This window comes from Peromyscus californicus, unplaced genomic scaffold, assembly GCF_007827085.1.
Source record: "Peromyscus californicus insignis strain IS unplaced genomic scaffold, ASM782708v3 Scaffold_7__1_contigs__length_154581171, whole genome shotgun sequence".
Taxonomy (NCBI): domain Eukaryota; kingdom Metazoa; phylum Chordata; class Mammalia; order Rodentia; family Cricetidae; genus Peromyscus; species Peromyscus californicus.
This window is the reverse complement of record NW_026294595.1, coordinates 28696104-28714251: the sequence shown is the minus strand read 5'-3', so window position 1 is coordinate 28714251 and position 18148 is coordinate 28696104.

Genomic DNA, 18148 nt, shown 5'->3' with positions numbered 1-18148 from the left:
AGAACGTGAATCATCTTCAGACAGTAAGTGACATCAGCAGAAGACTCATACTCCAAGACTGATTAGAAGACTCATTGCTACATGAACGCAGAGGGACTTAACGAGAGCGAGCATTAGGGCTTCAGTTTAGTTCTTGTGCTGAGAACATGGATCCGTGGGAAGGAGACAAAATTCCTAGGTGTACATGATGTATTTATGTCATGTTCACACCCCCTCCATAATTTCATGTCCCCTTCTGCTCTCTCTGGATTCCTTCCTCTTCACTTTCCCCATCTACCTTCAGTTTAACTGAGATTTCTTGAATATGCCTGGGTATGGGGTTATTTCCTGGATGGTAGGTAATTTTTCTTTTAATCTCCAATGTGTATTAAAAAATGAACTGTGATTCCTAACTTGTGAGAAAAAAGAACAAAGATGATAACATGTATTTCAATGTAACAGTTAGCAGTTATTACTATTTGTGAAAACACACAGAGAATCGAGAGCAAGATTATAATGTTCCTGCTCAGATAGCCCGGTTACTATTTTACAAAGTGCAATTAATAATGCATTAGGCTGGAAAATGTCAACAGACATAATCCGGAGTATTTCCTTTAGCCCTCCCCTACACCTCCCAGCATTTTCCTTCATCTAAGTGCCTGCTGCTTTCTACACATCTTCCAGTGGGGATGGCACTGCATCTCTCCTTTCAATGTGTTTTTGTGCTTCAATTTATGGTAAAAGAGTCATCTTTCACATATTTTCCCCCTTATATCTTATATATTTTCATATAACTTCATACAGACTTAATTATTTATGAACTGGTTGTATCTAAATCTACTGTAAATAATGTGTCAGTGTACATCTCTGTGTGAAAATGCAGACACACATCATACATACATATACATGCACACAACACACATATACAACATATGCCACATACACATACAACAAATTCACACATATATCACACATACCAAACACTATATACACATCACACATACATAAACACATCACACATACTATACATACATGCTACATACTACACTCCATACCACATACACACATCACATACTACACTACACACACATTACACACACGACTTACACACACATACCACGTATACAAACACGCACACACACACACACACACACACACAAACATACACACACACTTGCTCATTCAGTAGTATATACACATTTATTTGATGTGAAGCTAGAGAAATTCTAAGAATTAGTTTTTTTACTTGGTCATATGTACATGAATTCAAACTTTTAGGTCAAAGGCATTCACATTTTCCTATTTGAAGGATAGTGGTAAATTTTCCTATGGTAAAATTAGACTGCATTATTTTCTTCTCTAGGATATGTGAGAATCCAGATTACCTCACTTCCTAATACCACAACATAACTCCAAATCTTAATGTTTTTCCTTCTGAGAAGTGAAATGGCTCCTCTTCGGTGTTTAGTTTACATTTTCAGAATTGAGTGAGATCAGACATCATCATGTATAACTCAGAATTCACACTGATATTGGTGAATCTACTTTGCCTCATTTTCTCATTGAATATAGGCCACTTTTATTGGATTGATCTGAGTAAAGCACATAAAAATTGTTATAAACATGGCAGCATATTTTGTTTGCATTTTGGCACAAATATTCTTAACTTGCATATATATATGTAATCTCAGGAAAGGAAAAATGCACCTAGTGGTGTAATTACGTATCTTCCAAGGAGCATCTTGCTTTCTTACTTAGGAAAATATGTCACTCTGTAGGCTGAGACTCTGCTTCCAGTCAAGGAGTATCTTGTATTATTTCATCAAGGAAAAAAGAAGAGAGAAATCTCTCTGCAGCAGAGCAGGAAGGAGCAGATTGCGTGCCTGGTGGTCATCCTGTGAAAGGTGAAGATGTAAGGTCTAGTGCACCCAAAGACCAGATCCATGGGAGAGGAGGGGTTTGTCCTCATTTTGTTTGGCTGTATCCCCATCCCCTGAACCAGGGCATGATGTATGGAGGAACTTGGCTAGTACCTACTGAATTTATAAATGAATAATATACTGCTTATTACGCAGCAAAGCTTTGCAACACCTCATCTCCATTCACCCTCAGGCCTGTTCTCTATCCTAAGCCTGGAGGGTATTGGGTAGCCTTGGTATTTGTTAAGTTCTCCACAGTAAGGGTACTTTATGGGTAACCATGGCATTTTACAGATTTCATTAGAGGATGTTAATTTAGGCATAGTACTTAGAATAATGCTTGGCCTAACAAATTCTCATGATGTGTTAACTGTTATTTTTTAAATTCTCTTGATGACAAAAAGAAAAAAATCAATTGAGAGTAGCTGCTTTTACCTTTGCAAAGGCAAAATAAGAAAAAATATCTATCTAACAGATCAGTTAATCAAAGAACATAACAAATGGTCTTGGTCAACTACTGTATCATAATATATTTGCCCCAAGCAGAATGACTCAAAACAGCAATGGTTCATCATGGTTTCGGTCGCTTAATGCATAACATGCCAGTCTGGTACTGGCTCAGGACTCTTGTGAGGTTGGAATCACACACTGGATGATTTTGGTTGGCAGTATAGGCCAGAACATGTCTCTATGGCCTCTCCATGGACCCTGGGCTTGCTTACAAGGTCATGGTGGGATACTAAGGGCAACATGTCAGGAGAAAGAGATATGGTGAAGCTCTGCAAGCCATACAGTGTCATTTTTGGCCAGATTTTATTTGTCAGGGCATTTATGGATCCCTTCAAGTTTAGGAGAACAGAACAAAGACTATTACTCACCAAGAGTCAATAATGTCTCATCATGAGCCAAACATTTGGAATAGAAAGAATATAAACACACCTATGTGACCCCTGTAGTCAGAGCAGTTTATCATGGGGTACCATTCCAGCAACAGCCTGCAGGCGGACTCCCAAATACACACACACATACACACACACACACACACACACACACACACACACACACACACACCCCACATGGCACTCCAACTACAGTGTGGTTCAGGCCTTGTCAATTTAGATTTCTATTAACACAGGATTAGGGGTCCTTCTGGAATGTTTGTAGGTTGGGATGGGAAGTGTTACATGCGACCAGTTGTGAGGCTGTCACTGAATTGCAGTCTGACACCCATTTGAAGGGTGTTTAAAAAAAGAAAAAAGAAGGCTAAGAGTCAAAATTGAAAGTGCAAATTGCAAATGCTTCTCTTCCCCAGTGATAGGGCTATAAATACTGACACTCTTTCTGCTAAACACAAATGGAAATGCTCCAGAATCAATGGAAGGTGTTAGCACCCAGAAAAACAGCATCTTAAATCCTGGCTCTAACAATTAAGTCAGACACTTTTGACACCTTATCTGAGACACTCCTGGCAGTACTTTGTTCTTCGTGGCATGATTCAGAAACTCCCAGCAGGTGACAAGCAGATTTGGGAGGATCATCAGGTCAGCTTTCTCAGCACTTTCTCTCCACATGAGTCAATATGTTACATTTGAGCCAGTTTCACACTTTTTGAGAAAAGGCGATAGGAGAAACCGAGTAGGTTTCCAGAAAAGTCCTCTACAGCCTCTGGAAGCCAAGGAGCAGACTTATTCTGTAATGGCTGATTACTAACTCACACTTAACGTGATACCCAAGACTTCATGTCACAGTCCTTATGACCCATGAGAAATCTGTGTCCTGGGGTGGCATGAAACCTTTTGATCATGCACCTCAGCACCTTATTAATTAAAATAAAAATGTTCCCTGATGTCATTATAACATGCCATTTTTATGACATGTAATTGTTAAATAAAGAACAAAATGAAAGTTATTAAATGTCCTAATTTTAGGAATACTATTTATCTAAAAGACACTAAGCACTCTGAATCTGTCCAATATCAAGCACTAGCTAGACTGAGGTTCTTTCCATAACAGCGTTGGGAGGTAGGTTGATGAAATATTGATCACAGGAGCAGCTGCTGCTCACAACTTCTGAAGTCCCCCTCCCCTCATTGTGAGTTCCTGAACAGAGCAGATGACCATGAGCAACTCAGGCAGAGGTTGCATGATGTGGGCACACAGAACAGGGTTTGAATCCTGACTTACCTATTAGCTATATGAGTCTGGTGAGTTCTTAGACCCCTCTCAGGCTCAGTTTAAATATTGGTAAGCTAGATATGGAAGTTGCTGCTGAAAGTGCAAAGGACCTACCAGGTTCAGTCCCAAATAAGTAAATGTTATTGACAGACTCTGCTTGTCTCTGCTGCTCCACTGAAGCTGCCCTGTGCACCTCAAGCAGCTGCCTTTGCGTCAATCAGTGGAGACCTAATTCACAGGCTTGTTTCTGGGATTTAGAGGGGAGGAAAGCCAGACCACCATGTATGGATGTGCATTCTCGGCTTGCATTGCCTTTGATACACCCTCTGAGACAGGGCCAAAGGTGAACTCTCCACAGACCACTTGTGAGAAAGCTGAGGGCTGCTGTGGGCCTTTTGGAGGATTCAATGAGAAGATAACAACTTGCAGGGTCCTCCCACTTCTAGATAAGATGAAGGGAAAGGCATGTGCTTTGTCCAACCTCTTCTTTGCCATCACATGGCAGTGCTGATTTAGTGGGTGAAGGAGTAAGAGGCCAGAGATTCTTTGTGTCTCAGCATCATATAGAAGAAAAAAAAATTTTTTTTTTTTTGGTCTCAGCCCTTGATCTCTGCACTCTGTGCTGGCATGGGATGGATGGAAGCTCCAGACCTTCCAGGTTCAGTCTTTCTGATAAAAAGCAGCTTTGATGTTTGCATAGTAACCAGAACCTATGGAATCCTCTTTGGTTTTGATGCTCATAGGTTTCTCTCTCTCTCTCTCTCTCTCTCTCTCTCTCTCTCTCTCTCTCTCTCTCTCTCTCTCTCTATATATATATATATATATATATATATATATATATATATATATATATATATATACCCATGCCCAAACAACCCCCACATACATTCCTTTTGAAACCTATGCTGATCATCATCTAGCCTCAGCCTCATTTGCAGTTTGCTTAGGAGTCTGTGGAGAGACAGCTAGAGCTCGCTAGTTTTTCTTACCCAATCAGGGCTGAACAATGGGAGCTGCAGAATTTGACTCAGTGGCTCCCAAGTCATCCAACCTACCCGAGGAAACTGTTCAACAGGCATAGGGCACCCCTGCGACATCAGACTGGGTGGCAGTGAACTCACAAGCTGGGCAGATGTTCACCCCACTCCTGGATCACAGCTTCTTTTTCCTCAGTAGCTTGCCTATCCTCTGTGATTTCTTTGAGGTCTCTGTAGATGCGGTACAACTTCCCTCAATTGCTCCTGGAAGACAGTGCTGTATATGTGAAAAACTAGGCCTAACTCCTGCACATCAGCTCTACGCAGTGAGCTGGAGTTGGCAATGCCCACACAGCACAGGGGGAAACCTGGTACACAAAGCAGTGGTGGGCTGTCTGACGTAAGACATCTCTATCAGAGGCAGATGGTCAAATCTTTATCTCTGTCTCCACCAGAAGATATGGCTTCAGAAGACTGGGTCTGGTTAGTGATGGTTTCAGAGAGAGGAGTCCTGCAACCGGAGCAGCTTCCATGCAGCTGGGAATATCTGCAGGATGCGACACTGACTTCACCTTCCGTCTCAATGGACCCAGTAGCACAAGCTCCCAATAGAAGCCTCTCCTTCACCCCTTCAGTTTTTGGTGCTGATGTCAGCACCGTTCCTTTTATACTATAGATACTACAGGCATGCTGCTCCTCTTGAAGTCGGGGACTCTGCTAGCTGTGCAGACTTCTGCTGTGAGGATCCTAGACCTCTCTCTTCTTCAGGATCTCCAGGGCTGCAGGTACAGTGAGAGTTCCCCTTTAAACTACATGGAGAATCCAGAGCAAGGTTAGAGAGACCCTTCTCGGGGTTGCTGAGGAAAGGAATGTGATGCCCATGGGGCACATTGTTTTTTTAATGCTAGAAAGAGGAGTTCTGTTTTATTTTTAAGTTATTTCGAATTTTAGTTGGCTTTATCTTAGAAACTTATTGAAAATAGACACAATAGACGTTCTCCACCCAAAGTCATGTGAAACGAAGCCCATCATGCTGTGAGTATTCTGACCTCTTGAGGAATGCAGTCGCTGCGGGGGCAGCCTGCTATTGCTGACACACACACACATGAGGCACCTGTCACTCATTCCACAGCTGCCTTGTCCTCCTTTGTGTCACTGATCTCGCAGGTTGGCGTTCTAAGACTTGGAAAGAATAAGGCTGTATTCACACTTCTTTCTTTAAATGGCGACAGGGAATAAGCTTTATTAACTATGTGACTGGGAGTTGCCTGCAAAAAGATGGAGAAAACAATTCTGCAATCAAATGACCCTTGGATGTTTCGAAACACGCCGTGCAATAATGTAGCTGACTGTGGAAGCCAAAGTGAAACAGCACATAGGAATGTTGCAGCCTCCTTTCATCCTCTGAATAATGCTCTGTCTTTGGGCCACCCAATCTTTCCATGTGTTAGGCATTATCATCACATGTCTGGTGAAGACTCTGAGCTTCTTTGCAAATGCTAATTTTACAATGTCATAGTCACATTGCTAAGAGTGAAATGTTAAATATTTACATATTTTTAATATCTCAGCAGCCTTTGTTCTAGATGGGCTTTATTTCCTAGAAATGTTTTATACTGCAGTGATGTCTTGCATCAACCACAGTTTATTGAGCATCTTGGTATAATGTGAAACACAGACTTGGATCCCAGATCCATCCTGATAGCCATCCTCTCATTTAAGGGCTGTTGACTTCGGGTAAAATATGTTCCATATACATCAGTACAATGAAAATAATTATCATATGACTCATCAGATTCCATAATTAAAAGAGGATGGTACCATAAATAAAATGTTACCTGGTGATTTAAAGCATAGTAGGTGTTTTATAAATAAATAATGTTTATTATAGATCATTTTTCCACTGTAAATATGTAACAACACATAAAATATGTGCCTATGCCTTTGACTATGACTATTCTTCACCAGCCTCACATATGGAGGAATCTTTGTGTTGCCTGCCAAGTTCTAAGCTGTGTTCCAGGAGCCAGTATGCCAGATCCCAGTGGGAAAATGTTTTAATCTATCTCATTCTCTTCTGTAGTTCTAACTCCCACTGCAGTGCCTGGTCCAGGTAGACAATATGCCTGATGAATACATTAATGCATGAGTGAACACATGTGTAACATGAATCTTAAAAGGCCTTATAAAAAAAAATGGAGCCAGATATCGGGGTGAAAGCTGAAAGATCAGAGAAGCAGAACAGCCAGCCACTAGCTTACCTCTATGAAATCCTCAGCCTCAAGAGAGCAAGTTCCTGTTTCCTCACACCTTAGATACCTTTCTGTGTCCTGCCATATTACTTCCTGGGATTAGAGGCATGTGTCACCACTGTCTGGTTCTGTTTCTCTCATGTATCCCTGTGTGGCCTTGAACTCACAGAGATCCAGATGGATCTCTGCCTCCCAAGTAATAGGACTAAAGGTGTGTGCCACCATTGCCTGACTTCTATGTCTAATTTAGTGGCTGGCTCTGTCTTCTAATCCCCAGGTAAGCTTTATTGGGGTACCAATATCACCACACATGTGTTCAAAAATATGAGTGGTCTTTATCAGTAGACAGCAAATACTAGAAAATCAAGGGAAATAGTTTTATTGTAAAAAATCAAAACATCCTCAGTGTAAATTTATTACTTGCAAGAATTTTACATGACCAAATCCTAACTAAGTGAGTCTGACAGTGACCATACTTCAAATTTCAAGCACTGTTTTGGTAAACTTTCAGTTTTTGTGACAAAATTAATAAGCCAAAAAGAATAAAAAAATAATTTATTCTGAGGTTTTTACTAATGGCTGCTTGGCCCTGTTGATTTGGGGTCTGTATTGGGAATAAAGCTGCTTACTTTCTAGTATCTAAGAAGAGAGAGAGAAAGAGAGATCCTTTAAGATACACAGGAACTCAACTCCCTAAGGTTCCCCCACCTCCAGATTGGAGAGCAAGCTCTCAATAATGGGCCTTTGGAAACCACTTCAGACCCAAACTGTAGCTAGTACTAAGTATATGTAATGTAAGAACAGAGAAAGTATCTCCTTCTAGCATTAAATATTCATTTACTTTTCCTCTGCCTAGTTCTTTGTTATGATCTTCCTTGGAAAGTTGCTAAATATGTGATTTACATTCTACATTGCCTGCAATGGGTAAATGGTGTCAAAGAGAAGCTCTTTGCCTTTCTGATGTGGTGAATGGATGCTTCCAGAGCGACAGAGAAAAACACAGTATGCAAGGTCGTTTCTACTTATATTTCTAATTTTCTTCTGCCTCATAGAAGTGAGTTTGGTGGGAATTTTTAGATTGTATTTATTGATTACATACATGGAATGTACTGCCTGCATGTATGTCTGAAAATTGCATGCATGCAGTGCCCACTGAGGCCAGAAGACAGTGTTGGATCCCCAGGGACTGCAGTTAGAGAACGTTGTGAGCTGCTGTGGAGGTGCTGGGAATTGTACCCAGGTCTTCTGGAAGGGCAGTGCTCTTAGCCACTGAGGCTTCTCTCCAGCCCCAGAAGTGAGCTTTTCATAACTGAAAACTATTATTTTATTATAAACTAGATTCAATATCCAAATTGGTAAACTTCCTTAATCACAACGTCTGACATCACTTGGAGCTTTAGAAACAGCAGAGGGAAGATGGCAGTATGAGTCAGTTCCATCTAGGTAGGCGATTGTTCTATGGGGAATGAGGTTATGTAAGCAGAGCACAGCTGTGAGATGACGTAATAGGTCATTCGTGCATCTCATTTCCTCTTTGTGTGGGGAACCACCAAAGGAAATCTTTAATACAATGGAAAGTAGCTTTTTTCCAATTTATTAAAACACTGAGAAACAGGACTTGATACTTTGAATGACTACCTGTGCACTTGGTTTACTTTTTCTGTGCTTCAACTGTGACAGGCTGGAGAAGTCATAGATTGTTCTATCATGAAGTGAGACAGACCTGGGAAGAGGGCTTTTCCATAGCACATCCTATGTCAGGCAACCAGTGCAGCCTGCTGCTTCTTATTCTTCTCCCTCATCCACTCTGCCTAGGCAATTCTAGGACTGCCTTGTGTAGATATAATTCTAAACGGTCTTATTAAAAAAGAAACACAGAGCCAAATAAAGAGTTAAAAACCCAGAGATCAAGGTAGTAGCCAAGAGCTAAGACCACCTTATCTTACCACTTGCTGCTGTCCTTCCCCTGAGAGAAAGACCTTCTTCCTGTGTCCTGTCTTTATATTGCCTTTCTGTTCTGCCTTCTCATTGGCTGTAAACCCATCTACATGACTTCCTCGTCACTGCCTGTCTATACAGACCTCCAGGTCTCTATGGCTGGTACTGAGATTAAAGGTTCGGGTCACCACTTGGTTGTGTCCTTGAACACACAGAGACTCTGCCTGACATGTGATCGGATTAAGGGCGTGTGCTACCACTACCAGACTTCTGCTTAGTGACTTGCTCTTAGCTCTGATCCCCAGGCAACTTTATTAACATACAAATAAAATCACATTTCAGCACAAATAAAATATCACCATATTCTTGGATTCTACACCAGCAAGAGGAAGGGCCCAAGGACAAGTATTTTATAGATTACAGGTAGCCTGTAATCTATACTTTATGGATTACAGATAGCCTGGCATATGATTTGTAAAAGAAAAAAAAAGTAGTTCATGTGATAAATATTTGTGTTTCTAGAACTTGTTCTTGATTCGGGGGGTAGGGGGAAGCATTTTTTTTCCACAGATTTTTATTTAAGGTTCGTGAGCAAAGAAGACACAGGGCTGTCTCAGATCACACAGCCAGACTCAGTTTCAGTAAAGCATAAAAATGGAGCAAGTGAGGCCATCGGTAGACCTGACAAATTGCTGGTTGTGGCCTTTCAAAACATGCAATAAGTTGTTTAGAGGGAAATTAGTTATCAAGCTAGTTGTTTTCATTGTTTCCAGATAAGAATTTCTGGACCTACTTATTTTACAAACATTATTTTATATGCTTTTCAGGCACGAACTCAGTCCTCAAGATAACCTTATATAAAAGGTTCTATTTATGATTCCTATTCTGTAAACCAAGGAACAGAAGCAGAGGGAGCAGGCCCGACTCCCACAGCTGTGTGGTTAGGAGGGGCCTGAGCCTGGCCCTGCTGCCCTGTTCACTTACTTGGTTCATCACACTCTACAGCTGCTTTCTGTAAGGCTATTGCATGCTGGCTCTTCATCTGCCTTCTGCCAATAAACTGAGTCTGGATTTTTTCCCTCTGCTTACAACACTTAAATGACTATTTGGAAAGAAAATGTCAATTACCTCTTTTTCTGTAAAATCCCTTTACCCTGCATGCTTTCTTCCATATCTCCAAGCACTGAATAGTGATGTCAATAGTGATGTGTACACAAGCAAACAACTGCCACATGCACTGTGTGGTGTCATAGGGCCCTTGTATCTTTTCCTACTGAATTTGTGCCCTACAGTCTTTCTATCAGTGGTTTTCATTTGCTCCCCTGGGTAGTGTGCCTGGCACTTGTGCCTACTAAATCAAACTTGCCTTTGACAGATAATTTGTATAATTTATTGGGATATAGGAGTCTCAAAAATGTTTTCATATCTCTAGTGGCTTGGTATAAACTGGATGGTGATGGGCCAGAAAATTATTCTTCCAGAGCTGCAGAAATAACTGTGTATATCTCACCATGATGAACTTGGAGGCAGCTTAAATGTTGTGATTGACTCTCCACACAGTTTGCTGTCAACCCATTGTGAAATAATTATAATAGCCCACAGATTGGCTGTGTACTCTGGTCAGTGGGTGGCAGATCTGGGTCTGAACGCATTTCTGCATGTTCAGATTCCTAGCAGGACTGAAGTTATTAACTATTCTTCATGTAAATAGTATCTCCCAATATTGCATGTGCATGCCAATAGCAAAAGGTGTGTGTGTGTGTGTGTGTGTGTGTGTGTGTGTGTGTGTATGAGAGAATATATCTACTTTCATTTTTGATGTATCATCTGAAATTCCCTTATCTTGAAATGTACAGCAATATAGAATAATATATAATCAAAAATTCAATGATGATTTAATTTCAAGGAAAATGGGTTCCTACAATTAATAAAAAGATGATTTTTTTATTTTAATTATCTGCAGTATAATTGTAATTCACTGTTTTAACCTGAGTGCATTTTAATGAGCTACAGAAATTATGCTTACAAGTACAACTTTTCCAAGTCCATTTGAAAAAGTACAAATTGGGAACATATAGGTGCATGGATTGCTATTGGTTGGCAACTGTTATAATTGTGCACACCATTTAGATCTTAGAACACTTTAGTTGAATGCTTTTCAGAATTACTTTTTCAGAAGTTTGGAAGGCAAATGCTGTTGGTTTTTTTTTCTGCATTTCATCTAGTCCTTCAATATCACAAACAGGAGTATTGATATCATTATTCTGTGTAGTAGCATTACCATGATTCTCTGAAAGGTAAAAAGTAAGTTTGGGTCAATCATGACCCTAAAAACAAAGATCTGCTGGGTTTGGTGGTGCACAACTTTAATCTCAGCACTTGGGAGATGGAGGCAGGTGGATCTCTGAATTCGAGGCCAACCTGGTCTACAGAGTGAATTCCAGGACAGGCTACACAGTGAAAACCTGTCTTGAAAAACCTAAAAAAAAAAAAAAAAAAAAAAAAAACCCAGAAAAACAAAAACAAAATAAAAAAAATCCACAAAGATCCTTGGGTTAGGAGAGATGGCTCTAAGAGGGTGTGCTACACTTTCAGAGGACCCGAGTTCTATTCCCAGTACCCATGTTGGGTGGCTCACAACCATCTGTCCATCCAGCTCCAGGAAATCCAACTCCTCTTGCTTCCAAGGGCATATCACACACACACACACACACACACACACACACACACACACACACACACACACACAGTAACACATAGATGTACCATTAATTAAAAATAATAAATCTTTAAAAATTTCAGTTCCTTATAGATACTTTTTTTTCTCTTCTGCCAGAAAACCAGACTGTGTTGCATGGAGTGAAAACCTAATAGTCCTTCTGGTAACCATCAGGCCTTTGGAATTTCCATAGAAACTAGAATCAGTCTGTGCAAAAACTTCTTAAGATTTTATAAACCCGTTCAACTTCCTACAATTTGTTTTTTTAGAAGGTATGTTTATTATTTCCTAACTGATTTCTCTCAGGAAGCAGCCCTAAAACTCTAAAAATGAAAAGAGTCCCTAACACTAATCCTCGGGTCCCCCCTGTAAGGCCAGATGCACAAACACAGCTGTGCACATGACGTGGGCCCCTGGGTGACTTGGGAACATTGGTGCTCACACACCGAAACAGGCCTCTTGATTCCTCTCCCTTTCCTTCTTACCTACATTTTCCTCACTGAGAACCAGTCCCAGATTCCTACGCTGCTGCTGCTGCTGCTGACTATGCTTAAACACTTTATTTTAGTGTGGTCCACAGGGGGTAAAGAGTGGGTGGCCGCTGCAGCAAGCAGTTGGACCAGCTTCTGCACGGAGTTTCTGTACCACCAGCACCCAGCACCCAGCACCCAGCACCCAGATGACAGAAAGCTCTTTGAAGCAGGCTGGGAGTCACTGAGTCCCCTTCTGGCTGCTCCTCACAACTCACCTTGAGCCTTTGGCATTTTTCACCCGCTGCTGCTTTCAGCCAGTCATCCTTCACCAGGGCAACTTAGTAACTGTCTCCCCAGTTCTACTTTTACCAATTTACTATCTCTTCAGTGTAATAGTTGAAATACCATGACCCAATATTTGCCTTCCCCTTCATCAGTAATTTTCCTTAATACTCGAGGAGAAGATGGACACTCATGGTTGAGCCTTGATAATAAATGTCTTAAGAGGAAGTCCCTGACACACCCAGTCTCACCTCTCTCTACCCTCTGCCTCACATCCCTGGTGCTCCATCTGTCGGTGGCTTGGGTGGTTGGGTTGTGGTTGCTGTTTCTTTACACCCCTGTGAAATGCTCCTAGGACCTTGTGTTGGTTCTTTGGCTGAGTGCTTCTCCTCTTCTTTCTCCCGACTCCCACTCCACTTCCCTCCACCCTCCTCCCCTTCTCCCCTCTGCCCTCCCCTCTTCCCCCTTACTCCTCTTCGCTCCGCCCTCGCCCTTTGCCTTCCACTCTCCACCCATGGGCATGCCTACACATTCACTTTACATGGCCATTTCCTTTTCACAGGGGAAGCTGAGAGGAAATGAATGGAGTGAAAGAACAGCTCTTGAGGAGAGAGCTAATCTGAGAGAAAAACCTCTCCCCCAGTAAAATATACTCAAGAAGAAGGTTCTGGAAGATAGCTGTTGTCTGGAACTGAGCATTACCCTGTGGTCAACATATTCTCCCCTGGTTGACATACATGTCCTGTGATTCCACAGCCCAGCTCTTTCAGTTGGCTCTAGGCACCACCTGGCTGGTGCTCTCTGTCATCCCTATAGGGAAAGGAGCTGAATCCTGGGTCATTGCATGGGCTGCATAGAGAGGCTTGTAATCGATATGGCAACGTGTCTTTTTAGAAAATGGATTGGGCTGGACTTGGAGTTGTGATTTTAAATTCTGAATTTGTGAAAAACCATTTTTATATTTGCAATTCATTTCAGATTATGCCATTCCTAGTAAAATTTTACAGAACACCGCAGCCTGGTGTTGCACTTCGAGGAAACCAAGGAGGATTTTGTTTCAACCTTTGGTCTCTGACCTTATAAGGTCAGATGGCTGTAGCTCAGAGTGTGATCACCAAACAGAGAGAGTACCCAGGAAAGTCTGTCTGAGAAGTAGATCAAAAGGGGAACCCCCCTGCCTCACTGCTAGGTGGATTTCTCCCACATGTCCGCATTCCATAGGATTTGCAGAAACAGAAGGGGAAAGCTGGCCTGCCGTGGCAGTACAAGACAGGACACATTCCATGTCAGTTGGTATTAAAGAGAGGAGTAATCCTTGAAGCCCAGAGAATTTGGGACATTTCGGTTATCCTCTCTGACTCACACAGCTTAAAATTCTCCCATACAACCCCACTTCAAAGTAGAGTTAAAATTCAGAAGACTCCGCAGTCTTAATGGGCCGAGACTTCCTTTTTTCCCTACTACTGGAGAATGAAGCCAAGGCCAAGGGAAAACGTTGCCTGGACTCACTTGGCCATCCGTCTAGCAAACTCTCTACTGAAACAGTTCAGTTTATTTCCACTAATTCCACAATTGATGAGCTGTCCTAGGAAATGAGAGGTTTAATGGGCATATAGGGAAGGATCATAGAGAGAGGTCCTTTTGGCCCTTGGTGGCCTATCCCAGTGTATAAGGGTAATATGATTACAGTTTGGTTTTGCTTTTTTTTTTTTTCTTTTAGAAGTCAGAGAGCAACAAAAAGACACCAAAAACTGAGGGTGTCGAGCAGTGAGAGAATACAAGTGAGACAACCCTACGGAGAAATCCTGCTGTACCTTTGCTTCCAAAGCGTTTAATCATCATTAAGTGACTCACTAGTATAATTGGATACAGTTGTTTAAATAGCCCATATAAAAGAGCCCAGGCACATTTGCACACTTTAGAGGGACAGGAGAGAAAGAGAGCATGCATACATGATATGTGGTCTAACTCCCCTCACCACGGCTGGAGGCTGCCTAGCAAACCTGAGCCCTGAACAGTAAGAGCAGGCTTGTTTTTCAGGCTTTGTAAGATAATTGGCTCAAATCATCTGTTTATTCCATGGACTATTATATCTTCCTCTAGCAGGAAATGCTTGAAATATTTTTTTCCAAGTAGAGACAACTGAGTATGTGGTTTCTAGTGGAAATCCAAGCACAGAGAAAACAGCGACTCAGTCTTTCTTCATGGCTGGGGGCAGTAGCTGATGGCCTGTCCCCAAGGGCTTCCTTCAGGCTGGACCCTGTGCTGAGAACTCCGCCGATGTATTTTGTGACATTGTCACAGGCATCATTTGAGATAGGTACCATCATCATCCCTATTTCCCAAGTGAGAAAAGGATGTTCCAAGAGAAATCTCCTAACTACCCAGTCCTTGGTAAAAGGTCAAGGCGGAAATTGGAGAGAACCAGGAGTCTGTTTGAATCTGCTCCCTACCGTGTCCTGCTAAGGTGAGTCTGTAGCCACAGCCAGCACTCCCGCGGTTACCTTGGCTGCCCAGTGAAATGACAGCAAAGACAGGAGGCCCAGCTGTTTTGGAAGTCCTCATCAAGCAGGTTGAGGTGCACTCGCGGTCACACCAGACTCTGTCGGAGGTATGGTGCAATAGTCTAAGACCAGACCCCCACTGCTCACTCTAGCTCCCGCTGTGCATCTGTGCAGACCAACCGTAAAGCCCTAAACCCAAGACCCCTCTGAAACGGTAACATAAAAGAATTTGGTGATTTTGAGGCTGGAAAGCCTTTCCAGCTTCAACATCCGAAGAGTGTAAAAGGTTTGTGAAAATGAGAATCCACCTCCCACGCACTTGAAACTGTTATGCACGGAAATAATTGGTAACATACTCTGTGGAACTCCAATGTCACTTGCCTGAGACCAACATGAGTCTTGTAAGTAGACTTTGACCAAAGAGAAAGAAAACCATGCCAGCTTGCTACCTGGCAAAAGAGGAGAGATGGAAATGGGGAGCAAGGAAATACGTGCTCTTCATGAAGCAGGGCCCATCCCTCCATCTCTCCCTTCTCAGCAGGGGCCATCCCTCCATCTCTCCCTTCTCAGCAGGGCCCATTCCTCCATCTCTCCCTTCTCTGCAGGGCCCATCCCTCCATCTCTCCCTTCTCAGCAGGGCCCATCCCTCCATCTCTCCCTTCTCAGCAGGGCCCATCCCTCCATCTCTCCCTCCTCAGCAGGGCCCATCCCTCCATCTCTCCTTTCTCAGCAGGGCCCATTCTTTCATCTCTTTTTCTTGTCTCCAGATGAAGCCTCTAAAGCAGTGGTTCTCAACCTTCTGAAAGCTGTGACCCTTTAACACAGTTCTGCATGCTGTGGTGACTCCAACCATAACATTTTTTACTGCTACTTCATAACTAGTTTTGCTACCGTTATGAAGTGTAATGTAAATATCTGTGCTTTCCAGTGATCTTAGGCAACCCCTGTGAGAGGGTCATTTGACCCCCAAAGGGGCCGAGATCCATAAGTTGAAAACTGCTGCTCTAGAACTTCTAAATGGAATCTGTACCTGACTGGTGACAACTCTTCTAGTGAGTGACCTGTCTTCCAAGTTAGAAATTCCAAGTGGGATGTTTTGCAGGCAGTGTTAATTATTTGTGTGAGCATGCCCTCATGATCTGACCTATGGTGCCTCATCCTTTCATAGCTTATATTGGCAGATAAAACAAGTTAAAATGGAGTTAGTTTCAGGCAAATGAGGAACAAATTGAGTGTGATCCAAGTTACTTGAGACACACTCACACTAGCAGCTTCTTCCTTGTTCATCTGACATTCAGATTTAATCTAGTGTCTTGTCTTTTTTTTGTTTTGTTTTGTTTTGTTTTTCGAGACAGGGTTTCTCTGTGTAGCTTTGCTCCTTTCCTGGAACTCACTTGGTAGCCCAGGCTGGCCTCGAACTCACAGAGATCCGCCTGGCTCTGCCTCCCGAGTGCTGGGATTAAAGGCGTGCGACACCACCGCCCGGCTAGTGTCTTGTCTTATTCACTCGATTCACAAACCTCTCTTGTGGAAGAAAGGATGTTTTACATAGCACTTTGGGTGGGATTTAGGTCAAAGGTGTGGCAAATTGGAAATATGACACTTCAATTTGTACTCATTATTTTGCCCATTTTGGTACACTGGTGTTAAAACATCTGCCCTGCTGTGTGTTTTTCAGTGGGAGGATTTGCTTTTTAGTCTCCCATTTGATGGGTCTCTGCCTTTTCAAGGAAAGTCATACTCATATACAGCATTAAACTGATTCATAAAATCAAAGCGATTCTAACCATTGATATGTGGCTTCCAAAGGATGTAGCACAGTTTGGCCCACATCTGTGGCTGTGTTCTTTGAACTAATTGGGGAATATTGGATGCTGGCAGGCTTTAATAGGGAAATATGTTTCCCCTTTAGGGTGATATGTCTAATTGACTATAGAAATGCTTTCTCTGTGCTCCAGAAAGCTTTTCCCACTTGCTAATGATGCAGCTTCCCCACCTTCTCCCAGCCCCAGGGCTGATGCTACACTCCATGCACTGAACTCTGCTCACAATTCTTTCATCAAGCAGGACGGGCCTGCAGACTGACTCTTCTTTGCCTTGGAATGAGGAGAACTCCCTGGCCGGGCCCTGCAGCTATGCCCTGGAGAGTGTGTGTTGAAAAATGGGCTCTGTGAGCTGCACTAGCTGCCATTTCCCACTGCAGAGTTGCAGAGATGCACCTCGGGAGGGACATGGGTAAACCACTTGGTACAGAGTAGGGTAGGGTGATGGCTATGGTTCCATTTCAAGGCCCATCTTTTGGGACTTTGGCTGTGGTGAAACTGGGTTTCTTGGGAATCTGCATGTAGGTTTTCTCACAAAAGAGAAGTACACTCTAGATTCCAAAAAAAGTAACATTTTGTTATAAAATTTGGCTATTATAACACACCAGAGCACAAAGTAAAACTTTTTTTTTGTTTGTTTGTTTGTTTATATTATTCTAAACATGTAGGATTTGGATACACCTTAAAGACTGAGTAGATCCATGAAGCCACATGAATGGCCAGAGAATCCAGTCTTGGTAATGGTCATAAAGGTGAAGCAATAGACACATGGTTGGGTTAGGAAGGCCAGTGGTGCACACTCACTCATGCATGCTTCTGGGTCAATGCAAAGACAATGTCAATGGAAAGAGTGCATGGTCTGTTCTTAGGCTGCACTCATTGCTAGTTTCATTCTTTCGTGTAGACAGGACATTGTTGTCTGAAGAATGTTCCAGAAAAGCAGGTAAAGATAAACACTGGTGTCTTTGACCTCCATCAATCCCCAAAGAAAGAGACAATGTAGGTCTCACAATTCCCTTTCAATGGACAAAGCAAAGGTTACTCCATTGTCTTCTCCACACATTCATTTCAATGTGGAAATTGGATGTTTGATGTCATTGCAAAACA